At 43.9% G+C, this 14,369-nt stretch overlaps 1 protein-coding gene across 7 annotated transcripts in view; it reads right to left on the reverse strand.

The window, feature by feature from the left end:
• MYO9A (myosin IXA) overlaps window positions 1-14,310 on the reverse strand; it is a 173,142-nt gene extending 158,832 nt beyond the window's left edge. For 6 of the 7 annotated variants that reach the window (XM_071754798.1, XM_071754797.1, XM_071754799.1 and 3 more), the window contains exon 1: window positions 14,161-14,244. The gene's annotated coding sequence lies outside the window, so the exon portion shown is untranslated. Of the gene's footprint in view, window positions 1-14,160 lie in introns of all 7 variants that reach the window. The other variant, XM_071754800.1, reaches the window with a different exon arrangement.
• Between the last annotated feature and the right edge of the window lie 59 nt (window positions 14,311-14,369).

Here is a 14,369-nt window from a genome sequence, read left to right on the forward strand (position 1 = left end):
ATAATGTAATGACACTAGGAAATGAGCTAAGTAAAGCCAAGACTGAAGTTTCACTTTCTGAAGTGCATGTGTTTGGCTCCTATCACTCTGAACCTCATCATTTAGCCATGCTGGGTTTCATTTTGGATGCAAAAATGCAACAACATAAATCAAAAAGGCTTCTTTGACAAGCAGTCATGAAAAACAGGCTTTTAATTTGTTTTTATCAACAAATAACCTGGACCCCAGCAGGATCTTGCCACAGGCCTCCATGTGAGTATGCAATGGATGACATCTCATTTCACGCTGACACTTACTGGTTCACCAGGTTTTGAGGTTTTGGGGGGAAGAGTGTCCACCTTCAGGAGGGGAAGTTAAACCAGCTGTTTTTTCACTGAAGCAGATGAGAAACACTGGATCAAGCCAAGTAAATTAAGGGGGACAGCATGTTCCTGAAGAGGAGGGAACATCCTCTGTTTCATTCCTCCCCTGGGATCGTCTGGTCATCACCTACTGCGATGGGAAATGAGGAAACCCAAACTTGAGGTGGGCTCATCATGGAACGAGCCAACTCATCAACTGAAAAGATTTCTAGGAATGCCAAGTATTTTTTTTTCCATTTCATACACCAACAGTAGAAACTATATAAAACTCTGGCTGAACACATCCCTTGGGACTCAGGTACTCTGACTTTGAATCAAGCCGGTGGCGTGACTCAAGAATTACTCCAAGTGGCACCTCCATCACACCAATCACCAGAAATCCTGTTCAGCTGAGAGGCCTAGAAAGCAACTGATAGGGAAATTCGGGGAAAGTTGCAAAGGAAAGCACACATCAGCTTGCCTGTCTTCTTTATGCCTACAGACTCTAGTCATGAGCTCTAGTCATGAGTTTAAGGTGGATAACACAGGCAGAAGGTTACTAGACCAAGACCAACCAGATGATGTTAGGAAGTTTTAGTCTCTTGAGTTCTGCTGGCAAACATCTGGAGAAGCACGAATGAGAGGAAAACCACGCAAGGCCTGGACACACAGGTCTGTGTCTGCACCACAACCAGAGAAAACCGAAGCGCCGTTACATGCCAACACGAAGAATATCTCCACTCCAGACCAGGACAGACAAAGGTTTTATCTGCAATGGCCACAATCTGCCTCTGCTCCTCATCCTCCCCCTCACCAGGTCACTGGACCTCGTAGGCGCTGAGGGAACAAGCTGCCCTGGGCTGACGCAGGAGCTGCCCACAGACACTGGATTCTTTATGCATTTTCTGCATGCACGCCGTAGGCAGCCCCAGAAATACCATCCACGTGGAGAAGTATTTTATTTCTGCGACAGAGAAGAAGCTGTCCAGCTAAATCCGGCTTTGTTTGAGGGCAGGAGTGTCCACTCTCTGCAACAGGGGTAATTAAGGAACGCTGATAAGTGTGTTTTCTGTGCATAAATAACTTACGTTCAACCTCAACCACTTTATCTCAGAGAAGGATAAAGCCCTTGGTGGCAATGCCCCAATATTTGCCTACTCCCTTATCACACAGAAGCTTTATTCCAAAGGCTAATTCAAGCAGAGATTAGATTTCACGTATGAAGGAATGGACAATAGCATCAGATATTCTTCAAACACCAGCAAGTAAGATTAACAAGAGTGCTGCTGCTGTGGGTTTTCACCTTGGCCATGACTTAAGCAAAAAAAAAACCCGCCCCCAGTACCTCCAAACTCATCTTCCAAATGTTTCATCATATTTAATTGTGTAGACAATACTTCTCTCAGCCAAAAGCAACTAAAAATAGTCTGCAAGAAGTCACTGATTTCCTGAAAAAAGGGTTAACTGAGAATACTAGGCAATTAGGAAAAAATTAAAGCTGGAGATAATATTATGATGAGGCTGACATACTGTAAGGGGGGGGGGGGGGGGAATCTTAAACACAGCACTGAGCATGATCAGAAATCTAAACTCATGCAGAATTAAACAAAATTATAAAAATCATTAACACAGACCTAACAATTATCTTCTTCAGCACACCTGCCTACAGAAAGCCACTTTCCATGCTTGGGTACAGTTTTCAGATATAACTACCTAAAATTTTAGTTAGAAATAGAGCCTTGCAAATAGCAATACCTTGCAATTAAGTGCTCTCGTCTGAAGGATTAATTCAAAACCTGATTAGCCCATTAACTTGGCAAATACAGTGAAATTTCACTTGCTCCAACTCTTATCAACAGTTGTGCTGACAGGTCAGCAACACAAGAAAAATAAACTCAGCATGCAGGAAACAATCCTAAATAAAAATGTGAAGCTTTAATGACTCTTCAAAAGAAAAAAATAAGTAGGAACTCTCATTTTAAAATGTCCTAAATTGTCACAAAATGTTGCACAACAAAAAGAGAAGGGAATCCATAGACTCAGCAACACCAACTGAAGCAAAATTGCTTAAATACACATATAAATATAATAGCAGCCCTCCAGGACTCCAGAAATTGCACAATAAAGATGCAAAAGAAGTGATACAAAAATTGTAACAGCTCTGTGCTGCAGACTCTGCCACACACAAGAAATAACCAAGAAGTGGGCAAAGAAAAGAAACATGTATGAGATGTGGCAGAAGCAGAAGAACCAGAGGGAAATGGTATTTAAACTTCCATTATTTAAATAAAAATTGAAAGGGATAAATCCAACAGAAACGGGGGGAGGGGGAGAAGGGGGGAAGGTAAAACACCCTTCTCATGCACTTATCTCACCTGGTAGAACAGCTTTGCTTGTATCAGGGGAAAGGCAATCTTTTCATGCCCCAGCCTGCCAGGACTTTGCAGCAAAAATCATTCTTTTTATAGGACTGTCCTGCTCTTCTTTTGCATCCCAACACATCCTTACTGAATTAACTTTGCATTTTTTATCTGTACCTCTAAGGCTCTTCCTCGTGTATAACTTAAGATCGCTATCAGGTTGATTCCACTGCCAGCTCAGGATGCAGATCTCCATTTCTAATCCATTAAGAAAAAAAAGAAAAAAAAAAACCAAACCAAAACACAACGCACCCCTTTCATGATTATCCAAGACTCTCCCTTCACACATTTAAAAGAGGCAGCCTCTAAATATTTATAAATCCTTTTCATATTCTCTCAAGCTTTTTTCTCCCTCACACAACACCTACAAAACAGAAAAATCCCACACCACACAGCCAAACCCTGCACTAACCTGAAGTATTTGTTGCCCTACATAGATCCTGTGGATCCATCTGAAAGCACCAAGTTGCTGGTGACACTTGGGGAACCCTGGCATTACACTAAATGAGTAGAAGCAGCCTACAAATACTATATAATACTGTAAATGAATATTAGAAGAAAAAAAACCATTGACAGCACTCATCAGTTGAAGAAACTCCCAGGAGTAGAGCTCACATAGAGGAGATCCATGCACCAAGTCACTGGTGACATACACTGCAGACTGATGTCCCCTCCTAGGCCCAGCTGTGCCTTTCCCCAGTGATGGCACCCACCCTGAACTCTTTCTGGTAGAACTGCTCATGCTTCAAACACCTTCAACAAGCTTAAGCAAAAATTAGGGAGAAGCATTTATATTGTTAGTTTTAGCAGAGAAGGAGAAGAGGGCAGGAGCATTTGCCAGCATTGCAGCTCTAAGCAAAGTGCACCTCTGCCTATATCCTTGGCAAAAAGAAAACTAAAAATTCCCTTTCCAGCCTGAGAACTTCCTAACTGACAGATTAAAAATCCCATTAAAGGAACTAAAGAATTAAAAAAAAACCTGTTCTGATGACTGCATTGATCCTAAAGGACCTTTTCCAGCACATTCCCCACTTGGGCAAAATCCTCTGGACAGTTACATGTCTTGCTCACAGCAGCGAGAAGAAACCCTTCTCACCCTCAGGATGAATTAATCCAGTTTATCATTAATTCTCTTGAGAGCAGGGTGCATCTGGCCATCATCCATGCAACGAGAGATTCCAGGACCAGAAAAACAGCCTTCACTCAAGGAAGATCCTGGTTCAGCTCTGGTTTGAAAGCATCATCTGCTCCTTTGATGCCCTGCCAGAAGTGGCCTCCAGCGAGGAAGCCCGGGGTGAGTCACGCTACCGGCAGAAGGAACTTGCCAATCTGGATTGAAAAACACAGATGAAATTTGGGATTTTTTCTCCCTGCTCTGCCATCTCCACTTCTGCACAGAGATCCTGGGGTAATGGCATGCTGCCAGGCAGGCAGGATGGTGAGGGAAAAGCAAAAGCACAAAGCAGAAATAGGGAAGAGTCTGCCAAGCAAGGATTTTTTTCCCCAAAAGGAGAAAAATAGAAACAAGGGGGTGTTGAGGGACTAAAAGATCATCAGGTGAAAAAGCAAAATAAAAGTCTTTTTTTCTTAGTGGCCTGGCATGATTTTCAGTCAGCATAAGGGTTCATTGCTCTCCTCTGCACCTGCAGAAGTAAAAGTCAAAAGCTCGCACTGCTTCTGCATTGCCTCTTTACTGTGTCCTGTAATCTGAGTAAGTTAACATAAAAATCCAGAAAAAAACCAACCACACCACAAATAACCTACTTTTAAACCCAGAAAATAGCCTCAACAAAAGAGTTCAGCCCCAGTTTCCTATGCAAGTACGGATAAAACACATCCAAAATGGATCCATTTTACATATACATATGACACAGTGAGCAAAGTAGTCTTTTTATTGAAATATAACATCTTGAGTAATAAAGACTTAAAAATATCACACAGTTCCTCTTCCATGGGAAATTCATTCTACTCAATGGTCAGGAGAAAAGCATTTCTTTACTTCATTCACATCCACAACCTATAGCCATTCAAAAAACAAATTAAAGAGGAAGACAACCAGGAATCTGTCTTCAGTCTTTTTCAGTCAATTCTGCTCATAAAACTACTAATTCAATATCTTTTTTAATCAAACTGAAACCCTAAAACATTGTCTGTTGTAGCTACCGATCCTGCTCCACACCAGAACATTTGAACACTCACTCTGTGCCTCTTCATTGTTGGTTTGTTTGGTTTCTGTTTTGCTTTGCTTTTCTTTAAAATCTCTCCAGTCCGACCACTAATTTAAAGGAAACTGTGCTGGATGCTCTAATTGACCCCGTTCTCTTCCTTCCCCAGTTTGTCTCTATAATTAGCCTTTGCTCAGCCCAGCAAAGGGAATCAGAAACAAGACCTTTCTGAGCCACACCCTGCAGACCACAGCAACTGACTCGTATTGTTTTTGTCAAAAAAAAAACCCCAAAACCCCAAGAAAACACAACAACACGAGTAAGTATGTATTCACCATTTTCAGGCATGTTGTCATGAGTGATGCAGCTAAACCAAAAGGTAATTTCACGTGCAACACTAATCCCCTGGGCAGACTTCGTAAGATGAGGAAAATACTCCTTTTCCTCAAAATAAGACACAGTTGCACAGCTGCCCACATTGAACTCGCCTACTCAGAGGGGAGGGGGCTTGCACTGCTGCATACATCAACACATGAAAGTCCAAGAAAAATTCAGTCCCTTCATGCAGGCACCAGAAGAACCCACACCTTGTTTCTTGATAAAGGAGAAGGCATGTAGAGAATGAGGAAAGGAAGTGCATTAAAAAAATAGTCTTATCAGGAAGCAAATGCCTCCAAAGAAAATTTATTTCTCTACTCACCTCTTTTACAATCTACCCGGTTACCACAGTTGTGGTTATTTTTAGCATTTGGGGATGGGGGAAAGAAAAGAACACAAAAAAACAAACAAAACAAATAGACAAAAAAACCCAATTTGGGTCCAAATTTGCAGACCTGCTGAGCACGGGAAGGTGCAGAACTAAGTAGCAAGTACTGGGTGATGCCAGCAAAAATACATGATGTCAAAACCTGCAGGTCTGACCTCTAACCTAGCCCTGACACGCATCCTCCATGGCCCCACTTCTCCCAACTCTAAGTTCCCAGAGCATGTACCTCAAGAGGATGTTCCTGTAGAAAGTGCCCATCAGCAGAAGCACCCCAAGAGGTCTACAAAGCACAATAGCAGTGTGCACCAAGTCCCTAACTTACAAGTTTCTGCTCAACTTTCACACTTGACATTGAAACTTTACAATGATTTTGCACCCCATGAAGACTTTTTGTTTAAAAATAGTTGCATTTTTTGATTAATAATTAGTATTACCAGCTCAGACTGAAGTTCTCTTCAAATCCATCAGCATATTATCCTGGTGTTTCAGAGCTCCAGCTCCTCAAGGGACACCAATGCACGTACTTCCATAATGAGCATGAATTTTGACATTTATACCTTTAGAAAATTAAGTGGCAGCTGGCAAGAGTCTCACCAACAACAGCAGCACCTGAACCTGTAATGATCCTTCACTTAAGAAAAATTGTTCAAGTTTTTTGAATACTTGTCCCCTCCACCCCTTAAGAGCATACCTGAAAAGTATGTAGATTAATGCCCCCAGAAAATCTAGGGAACAGAAGAGAAAGTTGATCCAGTCCTACAGAAAAACCCAAGCACCTGGTTCAGTGCAGAGGAGTGCCCAGCCTTATGCAAAAATAACTTATAACACAGAAAAAATGCACTTATAACATTCTAAATCCATTCCTGCAGTTCTTAATTTCAAATTTATCTCTTTTTTTGCTTGAAAGAGAAGATATTTTCTCATAGATTTCATTTTTACTAAAAATAAACACAAGAGAAGACAGCAATCTCTCCACCACACAACCTGAACCATGAATATCAATGCTGAGATAACTTTACCTTGAGTTTTGAGATGCCTTTTGCATGCAATTTAACATCATTGATACTCACTGCAGGAAATGTCACAGAGGTGCCATTTCTAGACTACAACTGTGTAAGACTTCTTGTTCACCTTTTGCTCCTCAAGCTGCGTATCTCCCCAGGCAAGACAAAAACTAAAGCAGCATCCAACCAGAGAAGGAAACCCCTTAAAAACCTAGCCAGCAAACTCTGCAGACTCACACCTTCTTTCAAGAACAAAATATAGAATATTCAGGCAGGGTTTTTTTTCCCCTTGTTTCAGTTTTCAGATCTTACTTATTTCCAGCAAAGGCTTTTAGATGGGAGGATAAACAGTACCCTAGACATGGACCTTGGTACTCACTTATTTCTCTGTTTCATTACCCTTATACATTTGCTGAAGTGCTTTGTATTTCTTTAATAGAAAGATGCATTTTTATTTTCACACATATTTGTTGTATTGCTCACCACAGTCCAACAGCAATGGCTCTCTGGTATTTAAATCCCATGAGCGGAGGTAAAGGAATAAAACCAGAACACATAACACAGCTAAACACAGAGATTTTTCTTTTGAAGACAGGCCTGCAGCTATCCTCCTGTTACTGAAAAAGGATTTGGGTCTGAAACAATACAAGAGACCACATCTCCACAGTGCAGCAGCAAAACCATGGGGCAAGAGATGGGCAACTGCTGCTCAGTCATCTTCCTTGCTGATGTATATCTGAGAGATACAGAATTCCAAGAAGGGATGTTACTGCTATTTACTAATGCTAATAAATTCCTTAATTAAATCAATGCAGGTTGACATGAAATTGCAAATGTATTTGGAGAAGCACAAGTACGCCTCAGAACTGGTCCTGTGCTTTGACAAGTCACCATGTGCTGGGCAATCACTAAAGTCAAACAAGGCGAAGCAGAAAAAAAAGGGGTTTGTTTATAAAATCATACCTGGTTCTGCTTAGTTCATCCTGCTCACAGCTTAGAAATACTGCTAAGATTCCTCCTTATCTGCTGCAGGCCCCTGAGACCTGACCTCTGCTCTGCATTGTCCTCCTATCTCCCTGCTTACCTGCCAGGCAGGGTGAAGTGCCTCCGGATAAGATTATGGGAGGTGAGGGCGGCCGGGAGTGAGGCGGCTCTGCTGACACAGAGCGCAAGCTCCTGCCTACACACATTATTCATCCACGGTCTCGCAGTGAAGGATGAAACCCGCAGCATGTGCCCTCCTTGCTGCTTACTGAGGTGTCCCAAACCCAGACTGAGTGGCCTGTCCACTGCATCCTTCTGCGAGCCCTGTATCTTTATTTCCTGGTGAAAAGCAGAAGAAAGAACAGCCCTGCTTTTAAACAATGTCTGTCCACGTCCCTCTTGGAGCAGGAGTTGTTCAGACATCCTTACCACATAATTATCCCTCAGTTACTGAGCAATTGGTGAATTAAAGAGCAGGGGCTGGCTCTCCTGCATTTGTATTTCTCAAAGAAACCTCCTCAAAGGTCATTTACCAACACAACCTTCCTACTCCAAAACAAAGAAATACTCATTCTGAAACTTTAAAAAGTTGGCCGACATAGTTTTAATCAAGTGCTATGTTTCTAATGATCTCCTGCATTCAGTTATTTATTTTTGCCTAATGGGACCACATTCCTCAACAATTAAATCATTTACTAATTCCTCCCAGGGAAGGTTGTCCTATGTGCCCAACAAGCGTAAACCAACCTAACAGTTCCTAGACAAGTGCTGCCCAACTGAAAATGTCAATGGTTTTGAGAATTTTATTTTGGTCTATGTATTTATGCAAAGTATAAAAAGACATTCCACTTACAGATGTCTTCTAGAGTAAATATTTCTGGTTAACTTGTTTTAAGTTCATCCCTCAAAACCAACTGTACAGATGCTGATTACAATAAGAGAATTCTTGGTGGTCTATCAAAAACACTCATGGTCTGGGGTGGTTTTAAAACTCAGGTTTTTCACAGATTAATTTGTGGGGGTTAGACACTCCACTTCTATCAGTGCCCCACTGTGACAGGATCATGTGCCTCTTTCAAGGTCATGCTTTACAAGAATAGAAGATCATAATGAAAATTTTCAGGAAAAAACCAAACAAAAAACAGCACAGGGGATGCCAGATTATCAGTGTTTGGTGGGTAAAAGCAGATACCAAGGAGGCAGCTAAAGGAGGAGAAACTCCACTACTGATGCAAGGTAAAAATAGTTGCATTACACACCAAATTCAGTATTTCTGTGCATTACAAGTGATGAATTTTAAAACACATTTTTCCTCTGCTACCTCATACAATATCCAAGTGGGGCAGATCACTTCTTATTCTCCAGGGGCTTTAGCAGACATTTTCAATAACTCCTACAAGATGCAGGATGGGAATCAAGATGATTTCTCCAAAAACAGATGAGCATCCAGTTTGAACCAGAAGATGCCAGGCTTTGGGAGGGCTTGATCCAGCTCTCTCCATGATGCAGGCAACTTTAGACCGACCTACACCTACAGCCAGCCTACTTCAACAGCCACAGAAACCTTCTCTGGGACCTGAAGGAGACACCTTAAATGAACACCAGAAGCCAACAGAGAGATGAAGGAAGACCAGGGCAAAACTACATCCCCATCTTGCTTTAAATCAGGCATGTAGCTGCAAAAAAAAAAGCAGTAATTCAGTAGCCACACAAAATGAAACGTTGGATGAGATGCAGCTGACCCCCCCGGGATGCTTATTGCACATCAACAGCAAGATACAACCAAATGGACCCTATTGATGTTTTTGATGGAGGATGGAGAACTATAGTTCAAAGGGTTCAAGAACACCCCAGTTTGTGGCAGTGCACTCTCAGTGCACCACAGGCATTTCACTCTTAAGACTCATCTCCCTTGATGACCATGGGCTAGGCAGGAGCCTCTGCTCCATCTCTTCACATGTCTCCCTAGAGAAACCCTAAAACAGGCTGAGGAAAAACACCAACAGAGCCCAAAACAGCAAATCAAACCAGGAGAAGACTTGGGAGAGTTCTGCAAGACAACCTTCAGAGAGGTCGGATCCTCTTTTAACAGAAGCTTGCTACTAGATCAGCTTAATGAAATCACAGAAATGCAGCAGAAAGTGGCAGTTTATCATGCTGGCAAGTGGAAGGATGCAACAAACATCCCTGAACAAGGGCTGCCACGGATCACATTCATGTGACCTTGTGCTCATTGGACATTTTCTACTCAGTACAGTCGAAAACACTCCCCTCCTCCCCTTGCAACCTGTAAACCACAGGTGAAAGACAACCAACATGAGACTTCTAAAGCTGTAAGGAACCAGGCCTGACCTTAGAGTTGGCACTGCTGGATGCAGGATTTTGGACAGTGACCTCATGAGGTCCTTTCTGACCTAAACAATCATATAGTCCTCTATTATGAAAAAAGAAAAAAAAAACCAAAAAACAACTTACAAGAAGCATTAAACAACTTCAGCATTAAAATAAAAAACATTTGGGGCAAACATATACTGATCTCACTTTATCTGTAAGACTTCTCTATGGGTACTCATTATAGGATTCCTCCCTACAAAAAAAAAATGCTCTCATGATGACTAATAGAGCTGCAACTCTTTAAGAATACTTTAAAAACCAATACAAAAACGAGTTAATTTCTAAAATCACTGTTCAGTATTCTTCCCTTCTGAATTTGGGTATTTTTTGAGCTCATACTTCTTGTTGAGCTCACTTTGAAATGCTCAGTTCCTAAGACACAGAATTTAGGACATCAACGAAATCACAGGAGCAAAACATAGAACACACCATGGCATTTGACATGCAAACATGGCAGTAAGATTTCATGTTACAGAGTCACATAGAGAAAGCAGACTATTCCACCTCCTTCCTTTATTGCTATTATCCGGCAAGAGTTTCACCTGCTTGTTTTCTATATTCTCAATCCTGCTCACCTGTGCCTTCACCCATATACTCCAAGCCTATGGAAAAATTTGTCCTGTGTAAAAGAAAAACAAAGGACCATAAAAATCATCTCCATTCTGAGGATCTCACCAGCAGCATTTCATCGTTATCATTCAATCAGAATCCCAGGCCTAAGCCCTGGGAGAATCCTAGACATCTAACCTGAAAACAGGGCAGAATATTTCATGCAGTAGAAAGCCCAAACAATTCAGACACTTCTTCCCAGAGCAGGGAGCTACCTAGACACAACCAAAATCTCTGATGAGACTGCTTTTGTCCAAAGGAATGCTAGAGAAAGTCTCCAATTTGCAAACTTAAGCCACAATCCTTTAAATATTTGTGCTCACGTTTACTTTTTAGCCAGGAGAGAAATCCCATTCACTGAAGAGGAAATTAAGCAAATGTAGGCATGCAGGACCCAAGCCTGAAAAAATGAGATGATCTTTTTAAGCTCAACACAAAAAAAAAAAAAAAAAAAAAAAAAAAAAAAAAAAAAAAAAAAAAAAAAAAAAAAAAAATCTTCTAAAGCCAAAACCGGCACCCAGCCCATTTTGGGGAGTTAAGACTCCAAGACTGGGCTGGGAGCTTCATAAAGTAAATAACAAATGTGCCTTCAACCTCAGGGTGATATGACAGCAAAACAACTTGTGTAAGCCCAATGGGGCTCCCCCCCACAGACAGCAGTGGCACCTTCATACTTGGAGTATTTTGCATGCAAGTGGGACTGCAATCCCACTTCATTTATAAACCAACGGGACACAGGAATTTCTGAAATCAAGTTAGACCAGCTAAGACACTTCAAGCAGCTCAATGACCTCGTTGTCCCCTTAATAAATGTATTTTTAAAAGGAATTACATACAAAAGCTGCACAGTGTGGAGTGAGAACTAGAGTTCGGCACAATATGGCCATGCTACGTCCTCCCCAAACACTTTTAGAAACTCTCAGATCCCATTCACTTGCAGTGAGAGATTTTTAAGGCTTCAGGACTATACAGTATGCTTGGTCCCAAGGCTCTAACAGTGAACCCAAGTGGTCTTCCTTGACAACTGCCCAGTGATGCCAAGCTACAACAGCAGTGGATGGACTGTTCCCATGCTCCCCCATGTTGACTTGTGGGAGATGCAGAGGAGTGATCCATCCTTCCATGCAGAGCTGGACACCATCCTTCCAGACATCAAACGGTGCAATTAGGGCTTCTAGTACAGCCCGACCTCAGAATGGGCTGAACCTGCACAGGTAATCTTGGGGCTCATGTTTCCCAAGTACCTGACCTTGCATGCTTCACATTCTCAGAGGTTTTCTTGGAAACGTGACCACTAGCATCATCATAAACATCCTAGATAAAAATAATTCAGACATAAAGCATTTAGATGGTTACATTCTCCTGGCAAGGGATCCGAAAGGTTCATCAGTCTTAGTTTTAGGTGGCATATGTAAGTGCTGGTGTTTGTAAAAGATATTGCAAGAACAGATGTCACGTCAGCCATTTGATACCTTTTAATCTTAAAATGCAGCTGCCCTGCTCCCCAAGAAAAGAAAAGGTAAAACCACAAACTTTATAAATCATAACTGGAGCTGTGGATGCATAGAGGATATAAATCTGAGGCATGCTTTGAAAAGCTGAGCCTACTAAAAAAAAAATACTTGATGTACCACTTCCAAGACAAAACATCTCTAAAGCCAGCCTGATTTACATACAGATTGCAATAAATAAATAAATATATACCTAAAGTTGCATCATAATTGATAGATCAGGAAACAAGAGCTTATTAGTGGTGTGCCAGGGCTGCTGAATTACCTCGAGTAATGACAGCAGCTGCACCAACAGCTCCCAAAATGGTCCTGGAGATGAAAAATCAAGATCAGCAGTAACAGTAAAGGCTGAGAGCCCTCATTAGGGAAAAATGCAAAGAAAAGCATCTCGATTGAATTCAGAAAGATTTTTTTTTAATGAGAAAAAGCACAGAAATGGATGAGCTTGCTCAAAGACATAGAGAAAATCATGATCATCCCGTGACTCCAGGACCATGGGCTGAAGATACTATTCAGCGATAAGGCAGCCTCTCTGCCCCCAGCTGCAGCTTGCTGGCGCCCGTGGTTAAGCTCAGCTCAGCTCAATAAGGTCGTGCTTAAGCATTCACAGCCCATCACCACCACCACGTCCGTCTCGAAAGGAGTGAGGAGAAGACAACACTCCCCTGTCACTGCCTAGCACTCCTCAAGGAAAAGAGACAGGAAAACGTTCAAGCCAGCCAGAAACCCATTTCTCCAACTAATAATCTATTTACAAAGCTATTTATTTAAGTGCTTACTTATCAATTCAGACAAACGCCGTGCTGCTTTTTCTCCCTGTAGTCGCGGTCTCCTTCCTCGGCCGCTACGTGATTATTTTTTTACACACCGATGGGCAGGGTAACTCGCACTGCAGCGAGGGACGTGAAAGCCATGATTTCTGCTGAGCTCACGCTCCCGACTTTATTAATCTCAGCTTGGTTTCAGGATGTGAAAACGTAAATAGAGAAGGAGGAAGCTGATCTATAAGCAGAAGGGCGGCAAAACGCACGGCTCTTAACTTATGGCAGGTCCTACCGCCAGTCACGTCGGAGAAGATACATATAAATATATTTATATGTATGCATGGTTTCTTGGGTTGGTGGGGCTTTTTGGGTTTTTTGGTGGGTTGGGAGTAGAGGTGTTTGGGTTATAAAGCAAAAGCGTTTCGGCTACATTTAGGAAAATTCCAGAAAGAAATATCGACTGGATGATTAACCTTTGGCGGTGCAGCTCTAGCTCTCTCATCAAGGTCCGCTGTGCCGGGAAGCTGCAGCTGAGTCCAATTAAAAAGCAGAAATACCTCAAGCTGGTGGGGTGGGCATCGCTTCCTCGGGTAACGGGGCTGCTCCCGTGCCCGACACGACGGTACCGAACGTGCCCCGCTGCCGTCGCAGCGCCCATCACCGCGCTCGGGGGGCTGTTCCCCCACCCGGGGCGAGGGCGGTAGGGGTGCCGCAGCCGCCCCACCCGCTGGTGACACCGGGAACATTACGGGAGGTACAATACACAATCCCCTGTCTGTTTTTTTCACGCCTGTCGTGTCCGACCCAGCCCAAAATGGGTGTAAACGGCATCGTACCGGCACCGGCGGGTGAAAAATCCCCTCAGCGTCCCCAGGCGAGGAGCAGCCCCCGGGCAGGACCCGCCGCCCAGGAGCCGCCCCGCACCTTGCGCCCGCCGCCACCGCCCTCGGGGGTCGGTCACGCCTGGGGGGGAACCACACCGGGGTGACTCGCCCTCCTCCGCCGAACAAAGGCTCCCGCCGGCCCCGCCGCGCCGAGGGGGCTCTCCTCAGGCTAAGGGGGACGCGGCCACCTCGGCACCGCCCGCGCCCGCCGCCTCCGCCCCCCTTACACACATACACACCCCCGCACCCATCAGGACACCCCCTTCACCCCTTCCCCCTCCCTCCGGAGGACCCCGGACTCGCCGCGCCGCTGCTCACCTGGCTGCCGGGACGCGGCGCATCCCTCGCCCGCCGGCGGCGGCTCTGAGGGGCGCGGCGCTGAGGGGAAGGGGAGGGAGGGGGGGGGGGAGACGGGGGAGGAACAGCCGCGCGCGCCGCCGCCCGCCCGCCTGCCCGCGCGCGCCCGACACCGCCCACAGCCCCGCCCCGCCCCGCCCGGGCACCCGCCCCCTCCTGCCTGCGCCTGC

This window comes from Heliangelus exortis, chromosome 11 (assembly GCF_036169615.1).
Source record: "Heliangelus exortis chromosome 11, bHelExo1.hap1, whole genome shotgun sequence".
Classification (NCBI taxonomy): domain Eukaryota; kingdom Metazoa; phylum Chordata; class Aves; order Apodiformes; family Trochilidae; genus Heliangelus; species Heliangelus exortis.